This window comes from Cygnus olor, chromosome Z (genome assembly GCF_009769625.2).
Source record: "Cygnus olor isolate bCygOlo1 chromosome Z, bCygOlo1.pri.v2, whole genome shotgun sequence".
NCBI classification, from domain to species: domain Eukaryota; kingdom Metazoa; phylum Chordata; class Aves; order Anseriformes; family Anatidae; genus Cygnus; species Cygnus olor.
In genome coordinates, this window is record NC_049198.1 from 71,798,570 (window position 1) to 71,818,762 (window position 20,193).

At 38.8% G+C, this 20,193-nt stretch overlaps 1 protein-coding gene and 1 long non-coding RNA gene across 4 annotated transcripts in view; one reads left to right on the forward strand and one right to left on the reverse strand.

Annotated features, from left to right (window-relative positions):
• The window catches only part of PLPPR1 (phospholipid phosphatase related 1), a 130,829-nt gene that overhangs the window by 67,573 nt on the left and 43,063 nt on the right, over nucleotides 1–20,193 (forward strand). The window lies entirely within an intron of this gene.
• Nucleotides 9,692–18,420, reverse strand: LOC121061481. Its single transcript, XR_005815100.1, has 3 exons — nucleotides 18,341–18,420; nucleotides 14,131–14,252; nucleotides 9,692–9,934 (listed from the first exon to the last, which is right to left on the reverse strand). It is a non-coding gene; the product is annotated as an uncharacterized LOC121061481 (long non-coding RNA).

Sequence of the window (20,193 nt, forward strand, 5' to 3'; positions counted from 1 at the left end):
AATCATAGCTTTAATGATATGATTAATAGTGCTTAAAGGACATATGATCATAGAATCACAGTTTTGGGTAGTTGAAATACAGTTTTCAATTTTGGCAAGGTAATGTCCAGTTCTCATGGAAAGCACCAAAAAAATTCCAAGCAGGTGTTTGATGGCCAGCTGAAGAGGTACCTTGAGTTTAATTAACTCCAAATAGTTGCAATGATCAGCAACTGTATTCTGTACAGGTATCCAGTACTCACCATGTGGGGCTTCTTGGTTTTGTTTCCTACTGAGGCAGCCAGGAAAGATGTTCCAGGGGTTCACCTATGTGGGCTCAAGGAGTCCCCTTGCCATCGGTGTCTGTCATGGTCCTGCACATCGCTATTTCAGTCCCAGTGCCTTGTTTCTCCATCTGTGCATTGCAAGAAGGATTAAATAGTAGGCTGCTACGCTGGGATGCTGGGAGGACAAAATACGCTAAGGGACGTGTCGTGTGCTGGTGTTGTATAAACTCCCCATCATTAAAATCTCTAGTTAGATGGCTGTGTGAATTGGTGGTGACAGATGCTGTGCGGAATTGGAGGCCCATCTCTTGGAGCAGGGTGATGTTTCTGAATAATCCCTATGCTTCAGTCACTTCTGTTTCCTGGGATTCCTTGTTTCTTTTCTTACTCCCTCAGCATATGTATCCATTTCTCTTTGTTGCTTTTTCTAAATGTCTCTTTAATGTTCCCCATTCGCCAGTCATTCCTTATTGTCTGCTTTCTTTCTCTCCACCACGTACCTCTTTGTTCCAGATGACGAGGTAACTCCATAATGTAGAATTGGCTTAATCTCAGTGAATAGTTGTCTACTGAACATTGGATTAGTTTTGTTGAATTGCTAGGCAGATCTAATATTAGCTGGCTACAAAATGAAACTCAATTTTCTGAAAAGATATTCCTTCCAGGTCTTTCACAATTAAGCAAAAAGTATGAAATCTTCTATGACAGAAAACTCATGGCTGAGATGGACACCCAGGGGAAAAAAAAATAAAAAAAAAAAATAAAAAAGATGCTATTTCATTCTGTTTAGCTTCTTGAGTACATTTTAAAATTAATGTTAAGAGCCTACCTAAGAGGGATTAACCGCTTTACTGCATTTTTCTGTAAAACATAAATGAAAAAAAAAATATGATTATATTGTTGCTTACAGTCATGTGAATGCAATTTTATATCCCCATCTTTATCCTGAAAATTTCCCACTGCAAATAATCGCTTTGACAGCCTGAGTAATGTCTTGGGCTTTGCACCAATTAATGTGGTGCAGTTTTCAAGCAATAGATTTAAAATACCAAAAATTCCTTCCCTTTATGAGTGACTAAAAAAAAAATTTGGTAATAGAGAAAAACATAATGGACACACTGATCTATCTGTTTCACTGTATCCTGAAAATCACCAATATTTTCTGAGAACTACTTCAGTTTATACTATGTTGGTCTATATAACCATGTTCCTAAGAGAAGGAATTATGATGTTTTAATCATGAAGAAGCTAGGGAGATTGAATTTGCTTCACTTTTTAAGTAGAGATGCACATTGCAGATTTGTAAGTTAAAAATCACAGTTTTGGGAGATTACTGATAGAAAAACTACCCATCGAAATAGTATGTATATAAATTTTAAGAAAATGAATTAGAAAACCAGGGTTCATTAAATCGGGTTTCCTGTATTACATGTACAGACCTCTGCAAACCAATGCTGAAGCATTCTAAGTTAGAGGGCATTTCTAGCAATGACTGGAAAACTTTAAGGTTAAAATAGATATCAAGATGAACGTGAAAATAAATATAGCAGAGTAGATAACATGGGCAGATGTAACATGTGGGGACAAAGAGTTATTGTCAATGAAAATCAATGCTGAATTTTTCCCTTTTTTCAGAAATATGCTTAGATTGTAATGTTTGTTGCAGATTATGGTAGAGCAGAATTTGTTGTTATTGTTGCATGTTTTTCTGCATACTCCAAAGACCTGAGAATTTTTCATATTTTCTCTCCCAAGCACACAATGTTGAGCTCTTGTTTTACTCAGAAGTATGAAAATTTGGCAACTGTTGTAGATGCAGTACATATCATATCACTGACTCTGCCATTACACACTTGCACTGTTTATTCTGATCTGCATCTCTGAGCTTATTTGTTTTCTTTAATCTGGGGGGATATCCCTGGTAGCATGATACTTAATTGGCATGTTACATGAATCTTTAAGAAGAGTGGAAAGGAATGAATAGGGACTCAGAAATCCATCATAAGTAATCCTAAATACAACTATCCAGCCTTCCCAGTACTTCCAGACATTCCAACAGAGTTTAAATAACTGTTTTAAGAATAAGCCTGCTAAGACTTGTACTTACTTTTACAAACCTAAGATGTGGCACCAACATGGCATTTCCCCAAGATGTGGTATCTTCTGGTAAAGTGTGCTGTCTTCTCCTTTCCAATCACAAAGGGATAATCTGGTTGCCAGCATGCAAATAACACTCAAAAAAGAGGTAAAGCTTCTGTAATTCTGTTATGCAACTAGTTCTCAGATAACTCTCAGACTTCCTGAAGCCTGGCCATATACTCTCTCTCATGGGTAATTTTGCATGGGCTGTATATTTGTTCCCAGCTGTGAACGGCGTGAAGCTATTCAAGAGACTGTACAAGAATCTTTCATATGCAGATGTATTTGTAGGAAATCTGTAAGAGTGGTATTGCTGGGAATCAGTGTTTGGGAATTTGTTACATGTTGTGCAAATGATGCTAAATGGGCACTGAAATTTAATGTACATGACATCATTACTCATGCATGATGATGTTTGCTTACAGCAGTGATTAGAGGCTGACCCACAGGCTTAGAGTTCATGGGTCTTAACAAATTTTCTTTCAGCTTGATGACATGCCTAGATTAATACTTCTAATGAATTTAACAAGTTCAGACTTGGTAAAATTCGAGATATCTGTGATTTTGGTATAAATATACAATGATAAATTGTATTAGCTCTTCCTGTAGCACTCCAGACCTAACTTAAATGTCAGGAATGAAGACTCATCTTCATCGTGAAGCAGAATGATTTAATGGAACAGATTTCTATTGCGGATAGATTTTTAGAGAGGACTGTTAGATAAATGATTAATCAATACTTTACTAAGCAGTTAGTTGATTGTTACAGAGTTGTTACACAGTCCAAGAAACGAAGTGGTTGTTCATAATGGTCTGTCACTCTCACTTTCGGATGATGTGTTTATAGTACTCAGTGGGATTAATATCTGCATCACACCAGACCTACCTAGAGACCCATGGCTGTCTGTGATCTCTAGTGGCCTTGCAGCACAGTCTGTGGGTGTTAGTTTGCACCATTGCTGCTGGGAGCGCCTCTGCACCCCATCAGGAGTCAGGCCAGCAGCAGCCGTGTTGGTGGCTGGTGCTGGTGCAAAGAGGTGGTGGAGGTGCTGGAAGCCAGGCTCAAAATCATAATGCACACCACAAAACCCTGGTATATGCCTCCTTCTCTTGTTGCCCTTTACGACCTGATCACATGAGCTGATGAATGGAGAACCCATGTAATGGGACACTTGGGGGGATAGGCTTTAATGAGTTTAAAATAAGTTTGAATCTTTTATTAACTTTCCCTTATTCTGTAGCAATTAATAACTCATTATGATTTACAGTAATTTTTGACAGGGACTACCAAAAGCATGCTGCAATCAGATTACAGCTTGGAAATAATAGTAAAATTATTACTGGAGTTGCTGTCAGTTTTGTCCTTGACTTTGGTAGGGTAAATTCAATAATTAAAAAGATGGCTAAATTTGGTCATGTATTAGCTGAATTATTCCTGCATTTCCTTCTCCCAGATCTGACATTAAAAGCTGCATGTCTATACTAAAAGTCAATAATCCATTGTTCATCACCACTTAGCAGTTTATTTCTGGAATGTAGACTTTGCCTACCTGGAAGCTGCTTTTTAGAGTAATAATGCATTGATACCTCTTATATAACTTATTAAAATGAGAAATTCATCGTATGTATTTTGTGCATCGGTAGAGTGTTATGGATTTAATACTATTTCTATTTAGTGGGATTTAAAATCTTATCAGAGTAGATTGTGATGTTCTGTTTTTCATAGTAGAACTATTGTTCAGATTTGTGTTTGATTTATTGTCTATAACAAATACCGCACTTCTAATAAAACAATAGCAAAAAAAAAAAAGTGTAAATGTAGCTCATAAATGTAATCAAGTTTCTTGTTAGGTAGCCCCATATGAGATTCCAGTTATGATGGAGTGAATTAACCTTTCAAAGAGACTGTGTAGCAGATTACACTTTTATTAGTTTTACGATTCTGCTAATGTTTGAGTTGGAGCCAGTTAAATCAGTAGTCATCAGTGATCTTTATGAGCCCACTTAAACCAGACAAATCACAAATAATTCCAGTTCTGTTAAAAGGGTGGGAAACATTGAAACTCTCAAACTGACTAATTGTGGGAACAGGAGTGCTTTGTACAGCATTGGTCTCATATGAATTCATACCAGAATTGGTTTATCATGAGTTTCAGTCTTTTCGTTCTTACTGCAAAATCTTTCTGTAGAGATGAAAGGAAAAAAGCATTGAGGGACTTGGAAGAAAGTTGGAGTACTTGGAGCTGATGTAATTTGTATAAGGAAGGCAGCCAGGGTCAACCAGGTGGGTCAGAGACCCAAGTATACACTTCTGAGAGTTAAAAGAAAGGTCGTAGACTCACAGGAAAATTCAGATGGGAAGATATCTCTGGAGTTCCCTGTTCACAGCATGGTTCAGAGGAATAGTAGCTGGTTAAGTTCCTCTGGGCCTTGTCCAGTTGATCTTTCCTATTACCTTACTAGGCAACCTGTTTGGGTTTTGGCCATCCTCAAAGCGGAAAAAAAAATGTTAAAAAAATTATCCTAATGTTCTTTCTAATACAGTGATGTAACCTGATGTGAAGGAAAAAGAATGCAGGCCCAGTGGCAGGGAAAAGAAGAGGGAGGATGCAACACATAGAGGATGGGCAAAGGAAAGCAGTAAATGAATGAACCATGTTAAAAATCCTTGAAATTGTTGTGCAAGACATTTTTGTCTGCCCAGGCACTTTTCATGCAATAACTTGCCCTAGGTATTTACATGCCTGATATGAGAATGACCACTGATTACTGATAGTCAGTCTGTTGATTTGCTTACCCAAATTCTGTACTGTAGTCACTAATAGAAGATAAAGTTTCCTATTCCAAGCCTTGCTGCATCAGTCTGCTTTGTAAATCAATGAGCTGTGGTGGCAGTGTGCAGTTTCTTCCTAACCTCTGTATCCCCAAGTAGTCTCCATTGGACTACTCTCCGTACTATCTACTGTTCAGATTCTTACAAAAAGCAAATGTACATCTTAATGCTCCTGCTGCCCAGGTTTAGAAAGACTCTGAAGAAGATAAAGGTGTGCCATTCTTTCATGTGGAGACTTGTTAAAAGAGACTCTAGAGGAACATAAGTACTGTTAAATTCAGTTTCAAACAGACTGACTATTCTTGGAGTAAAACCAATCTTCTTCATGATAAATGGCCATAGCAAATAGCAGTGAATATTTCTACTTATTTTGACAGGGCTAACAGTTGGAGAGAGAATGGGATCTTTAAGCAAAAGAGACATGAGTGAGCACAGAAATCTAGTGATTTTATGCAAGTTTTCAAAACCCAAGTTTTCTCTTCTTCCATCCTCTGCGTTCACAATTATGTAGCAAGATGATTCCAGATTCCGAAAATAAACTGTTCCGAAAACTGTTAATTTTTTTATACTATTTTTATTACCACTACTTTTATTACCACTACTTTTTATGCTATTTTTATTACCACTACTATCAAATTATTTATTACTGTTACTATCAGATTATAAATTATGATTGAAAGTGGTGCTAAGTGGTTGGCTCAGACACAGCATGACTTCGAAGCAGCAAATGAGATTCAAAGTAATAAGGTAATTTTTTTGCTTGAGTCTTTTGTTTTTTGTTTGGTTGGTTTTTGTTTTGTAAAGTTTCCTAATCTAAGCTGGAAAAATGTTGAACAAATAAAATGGATTTTATAATGCAGTATACACATTAATAAGACTGTGTCCATTTATGTGAAGTAAAGTGTCTTTGATAGTTTCCTACTTAATTTAAAACATTGTCTCCGTTTGGTTTTTCTGATTGATCTAAGCATGCTGCGCTCTTGGTATCAGCAGACAGTTTCTTTTGGCAGCAACTGCTGCATTCATCAATGTCTGACTACTGTAAACCTGCATTGCTCTATTTAATAACATCAATCTGGAAGCACAGGCATGTTCTATGAATTTTAATGAGAGCTGTTCCATTAATGACAAAGATTCAGTGCTCCGGCCACCTCCCAGGTTGTCAACTTACAGGGAAAACCTCTATACATGGAAGAAATACGCAACAGAACTGGCAACTAAGAAGGTGATAAGGTCAATGTTGTTAGAGTAAGGCTAAATTTGATTTTCCATCTTCTGCAGACAGTTTTGGAATGACAAATTCCAGCCTGCCGTGATACGGGGGGACTTGGTGACTTTACTAGGCACAGCAGTCCAGCATAAGGATATTGGAACACAAGATAACGAAGTACAGCATGTGTCAGAAAACTTGTACCAGAAGACACTGATTGTTTGGGACTGAGTTCTTTCTTGTCTTTTCTAATTTGATGTATTCACTCTTCTAATAGATCCCATGTCGTGCCTCTTGCTCACTCAGGATGAAAATAGAGACCCTAGATTTTTATGATTTACTGTTGTGGTACAGCTTTTCACCTGACAAAAACCCATAAAATTACTCAAGTCCATGGCTGCAGACATGCAACTATGAAGTAGGTTTAGATTTCCCATGTGGCTGGAGCTCTGTCCAGTGAAGCACACCAGCCAGCTGAATCTGAATCAAGAGGCAAGAGGAAAAGGTGAGCGGTGGTGGTAGGAGACTCCCTGCTCCTGGGGAATGAAGGCCCCCACTGCCAACCCGGCTGCTGACTGGGGAAGTTTGCTGCTTGCTAGGGGCTCAGGAGTGGGACATTGTGGAAAGGGTGTTCCATGCCTCAGACTCCATGCTACTCTTCCACCCAGACACTGATCATATTGCCAGGGGTGACTGGAGAATATGAAGCATGATTCATATTACATGGTTCCTGGTGCAGGATTGTAGGGCATGGGAGCTTAGTCGGTTGTCTTCTCCATACTGCCAGTAAGGAGGAAAGGGCCTGAGGAGGACTGGGTGGATCCTGTGCATGTCAACCACAGCAATTATCTGAACTACAGACCACAGCCTGGCATCTCGTCCAGACTTGTTTGTAGCTGGTGGTGACCCCATGTAGTCGTTCTCTCATTTGCTGGGTCTCCTTGGTGCTGAAATAAATGCTGTGAGACCTGGGTTATATTTCAGTTATAGTTGTATTTCAGTTTTAAAGCTGGGAAGATTAAGGCAGAGACACTTTCCTACAGTGATTCCTTAGGCTTATGTCAGGATCTCAGCATCTACATATAAAATTTTAATTGTGATTTCTACTTTTGTTTGAGCCATGACTCTCACATTTGCAAGTGCATTTCAGCAGCTGCTAGTTGAATATTTACCCCTTCCCTTCTTTATAAGTCTCTTCTTTCTTTAATGGCCTTGAACTATCAACAGAATTTTTGAAAGGTAAAGAAATTAGTTTTCTCATAGAACTAAACATTTATCAAGTTATATCTCCATTGCACTGGTGCAATATTTTAAAACATATTTTAGTAATAAATAACTTTAGTCATCTATAGGGCTGCTGTCTCAGAAACACAATTACTCAGCCTTTCCCTTTCTTCTTTTCCTCAGCAGGTAGCAGAACAAGAATATTGAAGTATTAGTCATTTAAAAATGTGATAAAGTGTTTTTGTGTATATGGGAAAGAAGGGGGATTAAGTAGATGCTTAAAATGTCAGAGCGCCATGCTGCTGTAGCAAAGAAAGGAGAGAGAATATTAGACTGCTGCAAGAAGTAGTTAATAATAATAAATGAAGAACTTGACAGCAGGGCACAGAATTTAAAACTGTCATTTGTTGTAATTGATGAAACTATCAGAGCCTCATTTATGAAGGAAAGTAACAGTCCAGGCAGGCAGGAGTAAGCACTCTGAGGACGAGGAGTGTAAAAAACTGAATGCCTGTCATAATCTTCCTGTCAGTGCATTGCAGCTTGATTCCTAGCAAAGAGCAATAAAATGTGCTCCTTTTTAGTATAGTCCCTAGGTGGCTTGTGGAGTGGTCACCAGTGTGTTGGAGGGAAAGCCTCCATCTGTGGAAAGACAACTCTTGTCACTTCACACAAGTTCACTTCTGGGAAATTTACTCCTTTCTAACCAAAAACACTGGCCCACAACACTTCTATGATTAATAAAACTGTCAGAAAAAAAAAAGGTCTGCTGTTAATGCCTTTTGAAATCAAAGTTGGCATGACCATTTTGTTTCAAAGGCAGTAGAAATAGGCCAAAAAATGTGTAGTGTGTAGGTGTTTGGTTTCTCTGAGGCTTTACATTTACCTTCGGATTTTCTGGGTTGTGAAATACAGTGGAACATTAGTTCTATTCCATCTAGAACTAAACAGAAGTTATTGCTGCTCCTCAAAACCTTGCAGCTTTTCAGCTTTCTGCTCTACTTGCAACGCTCACTAAAAGATAAAGGTGGGGATATGTGCTGATTTGCTTTGGAGCTAGGCTTTCTTTCTATTCAAATTTGCATTGTCCAAAGGGGTACATTTTTAGGACCTCACAGGGTCAGTCTGCGCTTGAGATTGTCTCCTAACAGGCAGATTGATGAATAGAGATGAACAGAGGGCCCTTTTGCATTTCCAGAACAAAAGAGATGAAAACAAGGGGAAAAAGGTCTGAGGAGAAGCAGATTTGGAGAGTGTTCTCAGTGTGAGGAAGCTAAGAGAATGGGATCTCCGAAGAGCTGCTCTTCCTAACCATGCTCTTCCTAACCTAACCTAACCTTTTCCTAACCTAACTCTGTGGTTCTTGTGTAAGGTCTCCCTCCCTGGGCAGGTACTTCTCTGGACCTGCAGGGCAGGAGTGCTGGGGAGTTGAAAACAGCTTCCCTTTCCTTTGGCCAGATATGTTCCCAGCAGCTTTTCAGTCTGTCTGCCTAATGGGGAGCTTTTTTTCTAGTTTCTCTGGTAGAAGAATAATGCCAGAAGAATAATGGTATGTGAATGAGGCAGCGGCCTACTGACCCCATGACAGTTGTCTGCAGGAAGGTAGCTCCTTTTCTCTGAGTGCAGAAAAGCTGGGAATGATTTTCAGGAAAAGAAAGATGCACATTGGACATGAACTCCTCTTATTCATCAGGAGGAGTATATATACTCCAGTGCAGAAGGTTGTTCTGCTGTAGTGCACCTTGGCATTTGTCTAGAAGTCAGGGTTGGCAAAAGTCACTTTGTGACTGCGTTTTCCCTTGAACTTTACTCAAATGTGGTTTTTTTTTTTTGGAATGTCACTTGATCCATCATTAATGTTTAAGTTTTACGGTGTGAAAACAAGCGCAAGATAAATGATAGTGTTTTGGTGTGGTTAAGGTAAATGACTGTGTTTTGGTGTGGTTTGGTTCTCACTTCCTTCAGATCTTTGTTCCCTTTTTATTTTACTTTATCCTAATTTTCCGTTTTTACCTGATACTCCCACTGGCAGTCCCTTCAATCTGCAGAAGGATGCTTGCTTTTCTCCCTGCAAGGACACCTCAAAAATCAGCATACATCTCTGCATCTCTCATCATGAGTGCAAAGCTCACCTTAAAGATACCACAGACCAGTCAAGGAAACCATTCTGAAAAGACTTATTAGTCTGATGTACCAGAATCCTGTGTCTTGCCAGGATCTGATGCTTCTTGTCGTGTGAGGAATGGGTTTTCCCGACAGCTCCTATGTAAGTGAAAACAGTCGTTAGACTAAAATGCCTTTAGAGTACATGACAGATTTAACAGCTTTTATGAGCCATTTGTACAGTGAAATGCCATCAGTCAGTGAACCAGTCTCAGTTTTGTATGGCAACTCGGAAATTGTTTTAGCCAAGGGCAGGGTTTCAGCTTTCAAGGGGGGGACCTTGTGTTGGACAATTCTGGAGCACATAGCCTTATGCAAATAATGTGTGTGTGCCAATAAAATCTTTATTTTGTGGGGCATGAATGTGCTACTTCAGAACTAAGTAAGCCACAGTTTTGTGTTGGGTTACTGAAATTAGGTAGGCAATAAATTATGACAAGATATTCCAGTATTTCTAATGCACAGGATGACTCATGTCAGCATAGTCCAGGTTAAGGTCTGCTGTCAAAAAGGATCAAATAAAAAAACAGCCTTTTCACAAAAGAACAAATCTTGCTTCAAGCTAGAAAGACAAAATTCAAGACCAAATTCTCATTAAATCTTTTGGGAGTTGCTCTGAATTCTACAAGAGTTTTATTGTGTTGCTGTCTTGTAATATTTAAGTATTCCAACAAGTTTAATATATTCAGAGATTTCTGAGGCTGGAACAGAGCATTAGATAGATCCAGACTGATCTCCAGTGAAAAGAAAATGGCAGAGCTTTATCCAGAAACCCATTTTTTGAATACAGTGACTCATGAATGACTAAAACACCTCTTTCATAAAAACACCTCACACAGTGCAAAAACGGCACGAGAGGACAATTGTCCCAATGCTGCACCATGTGCATACCTCATTTGAGTGCCGCTGTAGGTGATCCTCATAATCACAGGGGCGTTCTTAGGCTTTGCTGCACTGCAACCTAATGTGCCCTGCACAGCAAGTTGCTATCTTCAGAGCACTTTGTTTTGGAAAATGGAATTCTGCATCTCACAAGACCTCTTCTTGGTGATCTTGTTGGCATAGGAATGGCTTAGGGCAATGGCATGTGCAACTTTTGTTTCTCTGTGAAGAATTTTTAAGTTGTTAGGTAATGGGCAGTGAAGCTTTCTCAAGGATGTTGGAGGGAGTATCTTGCCTTTCTATGTACCAACCACAGGCTTAATGGGGAATTGCAGTTTGTCAGAGATAGACTGGAACATTTAAGTGTTGGGTTATGAAAGCAGAGGGAATTTTTTTTTGTTTTACTTTAGGTCAGACTTTTTTAATCAGTATTATCGGTGCTATGGGCAGATAGGTGGCAAAATTTTCAGTTCAGTATTGTCAAATAAGATAAAGACAGAGGCTGAGGTAACTGCACAGTAAGGATATTCTAGTTAGCTGTAATCATGATTTCATATGTATCTACATTGCAATGACAGGGGTGATTTCTGAATTAAATGCAGGATTTTTATATTTTTTGTTATTATTATTTAAAGTCCCAATTCAATGAAACAGGTATTGTCTTAAGTGAAATAGATGTGGAATATTTACATGTGTAGGTGCTTCCATATAAAAAGTAGTTTACATTTGAGTAGATGCCAGAGGTGGCTGAGGAGAAAAGTGGTTTAATTGTGAAAACCAATATAAAATTGTGGAAAGCACATGAGTGATAGTTTGTTAAAGTTAATTCTAAATAAGAGTAGAACTGTAAAGTATAGGAAAAAAAAAGACATTTTGTAGAGAAGAAGGAATTGTAGCTGACGTGTAGAAGATGAAAGGAAAGAGGACTGAGGGCAATTTAAGAAAAAAGGAACATGAACAGTTAAGATTAAGACAACCGCTAGTGGAGTTTCTAGATATAGAGAGTGAATTTACAAGGGAGTTGAGGAGTTCTGGTTAACATATGAAAAAAGAAGGTATAATTTTATACAAATATAGGCTCTGCTAACAAAGCACTAAAGTACCTATCAATTTAAGCATGTGCTTATTTGTTTTAAGTATATATTTAAATGTTTTGTTGAGTAAGAGTTTGGTTAATAATATCCTAAAGCACACTTTGGTGCTAGTTTGAACTGAGATCACAAAAATATAGCAGAGAAACTGTACAGAAGATCCAAAGGGATTGGATTATGTCATGTGATCAAGGACATAACTTTGTTATTGGATCCAGCAGTGAAATTCTCAGGCACTGAACAAAGTACAGAATATAATCAAAATTTTTGCTTTTCATGGGTGGGTTGTGTTGCAAAAGTACAATTATAATCAGGTGCTTTTTATGAAGAATTAAAAGTAAGTTAAGCAATTGTGTTAGCTGTTCCTTTCAGTCTGAGATATCCTGGTAGTCCAGTGTCAAGATCTGATTCCTTTTAACCATTGGTCTAAATCAGTTATTCAGTTGCTCTTTGAAGTAATTTTATATGGCTTTAAGTAGCAGTTATGAATGTGATCAGATCTGAATCTGTCCTGGGTCTGAAAACTTTTTTTTTTTTTCATATTAAGAGGAGTATCTCCTATTATGACTTTTTTTTCTTTAATAGTATTTAAGCTAATCGTAAGCACTTTCGTTATTGTAGCTGTCACTTTCCCCAAGCCACTGACATGTTAAGCAATAATGTTTCATACTAGTAAAAGCCAAACTTTATTATCTTAGAGATTTATAAATTACTTATGTATATTTCAAGTGGTTAGTGAGAAAGATGGATGAGATGTTTACTGGGGAGGGCATAGGGATTCATGAGATATTTTTCAGAAGTATCTTCCAAGTTGCACGTGTTGGGGCATTTTTTCATCTTGTGATGACTTACATTAAAAACCAGTACTTCAACCAAGTGACTGGGGCTTTTGAGAATATCAGCTTGCCTCAGATTGCAGTTAGAGGAACTTTGCAACATGTGATGATTATATCTTACATTTGGTGTTCTCTCTTCAGTTCCACCGTTGTGTGAATGTTTGAAGACATAATCATGCTGAATCATGCCTCTTGTTCATTGTTGCTCACTCAATCCAAAATGTTAACACTTCATGTTATAACCAAAGACTGATTTTAACAATTAACAGCTTTGCTGTACATCTGAATTACTGTGTTTAAAGCAATAACATTATATGTTATAGAGAGAGTGAAAACTAAGGGTGATTTTCTCTGTTGCTTTCTAACAAAAAAAAATATATATATATAATTCTTTTTATATCAACTTAATTTAACTTAAATTGCTAGGAACCAGCCTTGCTTTTGCTATAGTCATTTGTCAGTTCTGACCTGAGCCCGGGGATATTTTAGAAGAAAAAAAATATTTATGTTTTTTTAGAGGATCAAACCCAGAATCCTTTGAAACATAATTTGGAGAATAATTCTTTGAGAACATCCTGGCAGACTGTTTTCTATTTCCTAACTCTCTTAACCCTTCTCTGGGCAGTTTCATGGTATAGACAGAACTTGGCCTGCCTTTTGAAGAATAAGCAACAAATTTTCTGAGTATTCCAACCAAACAAGCTCTTTAAATGTCTGTTTCTAGCAGTGGCCAGCTGTATGATGCTTGAAACATGAAAGCTTTTTGTAGTGTGTTAGATGCTGGATTTCATGCAGTAGTTAAGAGTTTCTTCAAGTCCTGAAAATGATCCCAGGATTTCCTACTGTTCGCTTTGGACAAGGACATGTAGGATAACCATCCCTGGAGTGTAACTCAGCCCTAAGTGGTCATATATGTCTGCCACTGGAGTATACCTTCTTTACCTCTCTTGTCTTGCTCTTCTTAGTTGCAAGAGCAAGTCTTTATATTTGAGGAAACCTGTATGGGGAAGCTAGAAAAAAATGTGCCTTTTCTTTTCTTTGGGAGAGGACTGTGTAGGTATTACTGATACTGGTGCACCCCTGAAGGCTGAATTTTTTAGTCATGTTCTCTTCATTTGAAAATGCTGAGTCTGCAGATGCCTTGATGGGGAAAAGAAAAGAAAAGAAAAGAAAAGAAAAGAAAAGAAAAGAAAAGAAAAGAAAAGAAAAGAAAAGAAAAGAAAAGAAAAGAAAAGAAAAGAAAAGAAAAGAAAAGAAAAGAAAAGAAAAGAAAAGAAAAGAAAAGAAAGAAAAGAGAAAAGAAAACATGCCCTTGGCTTCTTCAAATTTAACGTCAGAGTAGTCAAAATACATCTATGTTCTGCTTCTGCTGCTAAATAAAACAATAAAAAATAAAATAAAATAAAATAAAATAAAATAAAATAAAATAAAATTTAGAACAGATGCCATTTTAACACAAGCTTTTTCTCATAAGAAAAGTACTTACTCTCTGCCATAGTTTGTTGACCATTTTAAGGTGTTAATTGCTGGAATCAGCAGTTTTCTGGCTGTGTGCCATTTGGAATTGGATGGAGCATTAATGCCACCTGCTGAAAAGCCTCATGGGACCTGCTTGAGGGAAAATACATATTACAGACTTGGGGTTCAGAGATTTTACTAATACTTAGTAGTATAATACTTAGTAGTAGTGATAACATTCTTCATGTACAAAAAAGCAAAATAAAAATGTGATATATTGTCCCTTTTGACAGATGGAAGTTTAATTCTCATGTCTCCTTGCTTCTGTAAACCTCCTGACATTTATCAGGAGGGCTATCAGACCCAACATTACTCCATGTTTCTGAGGTTTTAAAGGAAAATTACAGTATAAACATCAAGTTTTGCTAAGAGAGGAATTTTAATTTTCACACAGTCCAGAGGGCCTTTGTTTTTACAACTGTTTGAGGAACACTTTCACTATTAAAAAACTATGTTTTGGCCTAACAAAGAAAGCAGCCTGCATGAACGCATTGCTGATGTGGGTATCATCTGAATCTTGCTTAAAGTCCCAGTGTTACTATGTATTTAAATATCTTCTTTATTTTTTTCTTAAAATTTCCACTCAGGTGATGATGTGACAATCTCAACTTTCATTTAAAAACATCAGCTAAACTTCTTGCTTGTTATTGTGGAGAAAAAGATTTCTGTGTTTAGCCCAAAGAGTGTAATTCACGTTAAAATTTTAAATTACTGGTTCTTTACGCTATGTATATGGACATACTGTGAATTATTATAAAAGATGCATAGAGTTTAATACAGGAAGACCAGGCAAGATTCAATAACTTTACGGTAACAGTAGGTAATGTAAACAAAGCAAGAACTAGATCACAGTGCTCTGGAATAAGGATCAGCCTGGAGTGAAGGACCAGTGAACAGAGCCAATGCCCCAATTATCTTTTCCTTTTTAACTTTGGACATTTCATTCCTAAGTTCACTGCTAGATTGCCATTCTACAAAGCAGCTTTGTGAATTATCTCCTATAAGATTTGGGGAAAAAGGTACATTCTTTGTGTTATTTCTTAGTGTGGGAAAAGAAGCAAGATAAAATCCTGTTAACATGAGCACCTAGATTCATTCTCTGTAGCTGATCAGTTAAATTATAGGTGTGGTTTCTTTTCCCTCTGTAGTCAGTGGAGAGTAAAATGGGCACTCCAAGGGGAAAATGGTGCTGTTTAAAAATTGCCTTATGGAAATACATCGCTTCTCCAGGTCTGTAGCTTCTGTCAGAGTGCAAGCCTAAGAAACTGGGCTGTTGTCAGTCATTTCGTCAAATGTGTATGACAACACATGTCAAGGATGTCAAGGACTAACCAATGCTCATACTATGTAATCTCTGCATGTGTCAAACCCACTGATTTTTTCTACTGCATATTCCCCTTTGAAAATGCTTTCTATATGTTTAGTGGTCATAAAATCAGGTTCTCCTCCTCTAAACTGCATAAAACTATGACAAAGACTTTTTTTTGCCATGAGGATAAAACCTACAGTAGGTTGTTAAACAGATTACCAGTGTCAGTAAATGGCTTGGAATTGCAGCTACACTTTTTAAAAATAAAAATAAAAATAATATTGTGAAAAATACAGAGGAGAAACCTAACTTAGTAAAAATATAAAATAATACACAAGATGAAGAGTTGTTTGTTAGTTTGGCATTTGGAATTTAATGTCGCATTAATGCCCCCTGCTGATAAGCCTTTGAAAATCTACTTTGGATTTAAGGAGAAGCAGGGGTACATCATGTTCAGTATTTAACTGTACTGTACATCAATACTTTTCTTAAATTTAAAAAAAAAAATAAATCTAGCATATATCCTACCAAAACTGGATTCAGCTTAAATAAATCAGATTGCTTTTAAGTCTGCTTTATAATGAAGCCTGTGCTGTGAAAAACAGTAACAAAAATGTCTTTATAATTTACATACACAAACCTTTTCTACTGTTTGTTTAGTAAAAAGGACACAGTGAAGTAGCATGGCTACACAGGAAATAAATCTTAAAGGAGAAAAGGTATCTTTAAAATTCCATAAAGTAAGCAGATTATTATAATGAAATATAGCTTGCCAAAATCAAGAAATTGCAAGAGGTTGAGCAGATGTATTGCCATTCAGGGTTGAACTCCAGGGAGCTAAATGATAGCTCTTTTCATGGCATTTATTATCTATCTTCTAGCTAGGAAAAGATATCATTAGTATTGATTTTTACAGACTCTGTTGCATTTGGCGACACGGGCATTACATGATTCCATAAAATAGCCGGGGATTCATTCCCTCCCTCTCTAAGCCACAGAGGGAAGTGCTTTTCCTCCACCATTAGTGATTAAAAGAACACCACTGTGTTTCTTCCAGTTTGCAGCAATGCCTGTGGTGCTGAGCCTTAACTGTTGGCTCATTCATCTCCCTGCCTGTCTGAGGTGCATAAAATCTTGCGCAAGTGTCCATTGCTTCGGCTGATCACCTAACGCCTGTAGGGACATCCACCCCTCTGTGCCATTCCCTCTGAAGAGAGTGAGGAAACCTCTGCTGTCCTTGTCAGGCATGAAAGAGGAGTGAGCACAGCCTTTCACAGGTAGGGATCGTGTAAAGAGGCTTTCCAAAGGCACCCCAGCTCGTCAGGAGTGCGGTGAATGCAGTGAAAACAGTCAGGATGCTACAAGATGAAGTACTGTGCCCATGAGCCTCCAGCCAAAAGCTGAGCTGGGACGGGGCTGAGGCAGTCCTGGTGCTCCTGTCGTGCCCCTGTCCCCCAGGTAGTCCACAGGAAAACTGGTACCTGCCCATGCAAGTTCTGCTCCCGGTCATTACCAGTAGCTTGCATACACTGTGCCATATGAATGCAGAGGTTTGTGCATTCTTCTCTTCCAGCAGGAATTCAGGGAGATCATGATGGGGAAAAGCCCGCTGCAGCACACAGCCACGTGAGCGTTTCATGCAGCACTGTCACACATGTAGTACGCTTTTACTAGTGTGGAACAGTATGGGGATATTAATAAATAAGAATGTGTGGGAAAAGGCCAGTAAATTTTGTAGCATTAAAGCACTAAATTTATCAATGAGAGAAGACCGTGGAGCATTGCACTATGGTGTCCCAGCCTTACCACCAAAAACAGAACTAGGATTGTTATCCAACCCAAACTTCTCTGGATCTGGTACTGGATCTGATGCATATCATGTGTCAGCCTGTTGTGGTAGCTTAACACCTGTAGGCAGCTCTGCACCACCAGGCCACTCTCTCATCTCCCCTCCTCAGAAGAACAAGGGGAAAAAATACAATGAAAAAAAAACCTTGCGGGATGAGATAAGGAAAGGGAAATCAAACACCAATTACCATCACAGGCAAAATAGATTCAGTGTAGGGAAGATTAATTTGTATTCTTGACAGTTAATAACAAACTAGATCAGTGAGAACTAAAAGAAAACTAAAATCACCTTCCCCCCATCCACCCTCTCACACCTCCTCCCCCCAAGCAGCACAAGGGAACTGGGAATGTGGGCTGCAGTCAGTCCCTGAAGCTTCGTCTCCGCTGCTCCTTCATGGTCCCTCTCTGCCCCTGCTCCACGCGGGGTCCCTCCCACGGGATGCTGTCCTTCCCGAAATGAGCCTGCGGGAGCTGCCCACTGGCAGCAGCTCTTCAGGAACTGCTCCCACACGGCTCCGTACCATGGGGTCCATCCATCCCCCAGGAGCAAACTGCTCCAGCACAGGTCCCCCATGGGCGGCAGCTCCCTGCAAACCCCCTGCTCCTGCGTGGGCTCCTCTCCACGGGCTGCAGCTCCAGCCCGGGGCCTGCTCCTGCGGGGGCTCTCCATGGGCCGCAGCCTCCTCCAGGCCACATCCACCTGCTCCACCGGGGGCTCCTCCACGGTCTGCAGCTCTGGTCATTCCTTAAATCCACTCTCTCAGAGGCCCAACCAGCATTGCTCACTGGCTCTGCCCTGGCCAGCAGCAGGTCCTTTTGGAGTCAGCTGGATCTGGCTCCTGTCTAACTACCAAAACCTTGCCACATAAACTAGATACATCTGTGGATTCAATTACTACACAATAGCTGCAAGAGCAGACCTGGAGTTACATAGATGTCTACACCATCTTGCACTCAGTCGTTAACACAAAGAGTTGAGAAGAAAGGAGGACTGGCTGGGAAGTACCCATATTATGCTTACCTCAACATAAAAAACAAATAGGGCAGCTGAACACTGGGCCTACAACATACGTGCTTCTCTTCAATGGCTCTTAACAGGCAAGTTACCATCACCATCACCAGTGTCCTCAGTAAACAGTATGGTGGATCTATAAAGAAGTCTCCTTTATTGTTTGAGAAAGCATTTTTATATTGTTTGAATTATCATGCCTTTTCGTTACAAAGCCAATGGTTACAAATTGCAAGTGAGAAAAGGAATTAAAAAACAACAGGACAGAATAATTTGCCAACTTTGGGGTCAGGAGCAGGTAGGTGCTTCTTGGACAACCACAGCATGAGATGACAAATGCTTGCACATGTATTTCTTCTGTGGCCAATAGCCATCAACCCAGGATTTGAAACAGGATATGTCAATCTCTTGAATTTTCTCAAACCATGAACAAGAATTGTGCTAAAAAAGTAAGCTATGTAGGATAGAGAGAGGAGGGCAAGCTATTATTGATGTTACTTATCTTTCTTAGTTGATCAAGACAGTGGATCTAGGAAAATTTGTTGACTCTGATTTTTTTTGACAGGGCAGTATCATGTGATGCATTCATTTGATGCATCTCCTTGTCTCCTCACAAGGTTACACACCTTCAGAGCTGGTATCAGAGGAATTATCCCAAATGTTAGAACATGCTCTCATGTCCTTGTTAGCAGTCTGACAGAGCAGGTAGCCAAGGAGGCACTATGGTTGTTCACAGCATGTTGTTGTTATTCCTTCAGAAGAATGGTGATGTTTTCCAAGCTCTTCTCCCTGCTCCAGCAACAGCCCCCATGTTTCCATCTACTGCTACAATACCTATAGGAGTTCCCAGTAGTACCATGAATATTAAGGTGATCTTCCTCCTGTTTTCTTAGTGGTCCCAAAAGTATCAAACAGAAACAAAAGCCATTACAAGCAAATCCATCTGTAGTAGAAATTGAAAATAATACTGACAATCATATGCAGGTTATAGTTTTGTGTCAATATGGAGAATTATTACCTTTGAAAACAAAAATGTCAGAAGAATAATGTGCTTTTAATTAATAGGAGTATCTGAGGATTACAGATGTAGTGGGCCCGTGCAACTGGAGTTCAGAAATCTGACAGCGCTGCATCAGCCTTCCAACACACTGGACCCAGTGTCTCTACTTACTGCTGCCCTACCTGTTACCTCAGCAAATGGAAGAATATTTGGTTCTGTGGGCTTAGTTTATATTCATGTTCAGACCTTGGCCTCATAAAAGCTATTATACTATTAAAATACACAGCACAACATGTTGGTAGGCTTTCCTCCTCCCTTTACGCTGACAGTTTCAGCCTGTGATCTATAGGTTGCGGTCACCTGACGAAGTAGGCTTAGATTTATTACAAAGGAATCACTGGCAAAATATAAGGGTCTAGAAATTAAAAGGCTGAAAGCTTGCTTTAAATGGGGACTTGGAGCAGTGTGTAGAATGGAATGAGTTACACCTGATAATCAAGCTGCCTCATGTTGAGGCTCAATTGATTTTCTTTGAACGAAAAATTATTCCATTTACAGCATCGTTATGTCTGCATTGCCATTAGAGTTCTGTACCATTTTAACTACACAGCTAGGTTTGGAGAAATCCGGCTTCTGTATACAGATGAACTCTTAGGTAAGTTCAAGTTTCTGTAGTGTAAAGGGACAGAAATTCTTCAAGGACTGTGCCATAAAAAGGAAGCTGGGATTGTTTTTAACCATATGTCAGTGTTTCAGAAGCCATGCTAATCTCACAATACTTCTTTTCCTGAAACAAATGCCTTTGAAACATGTAAAACCCTTTTTTTTTTGTATATGAATGTCTTCTTCAGCCTTATAAGCTATA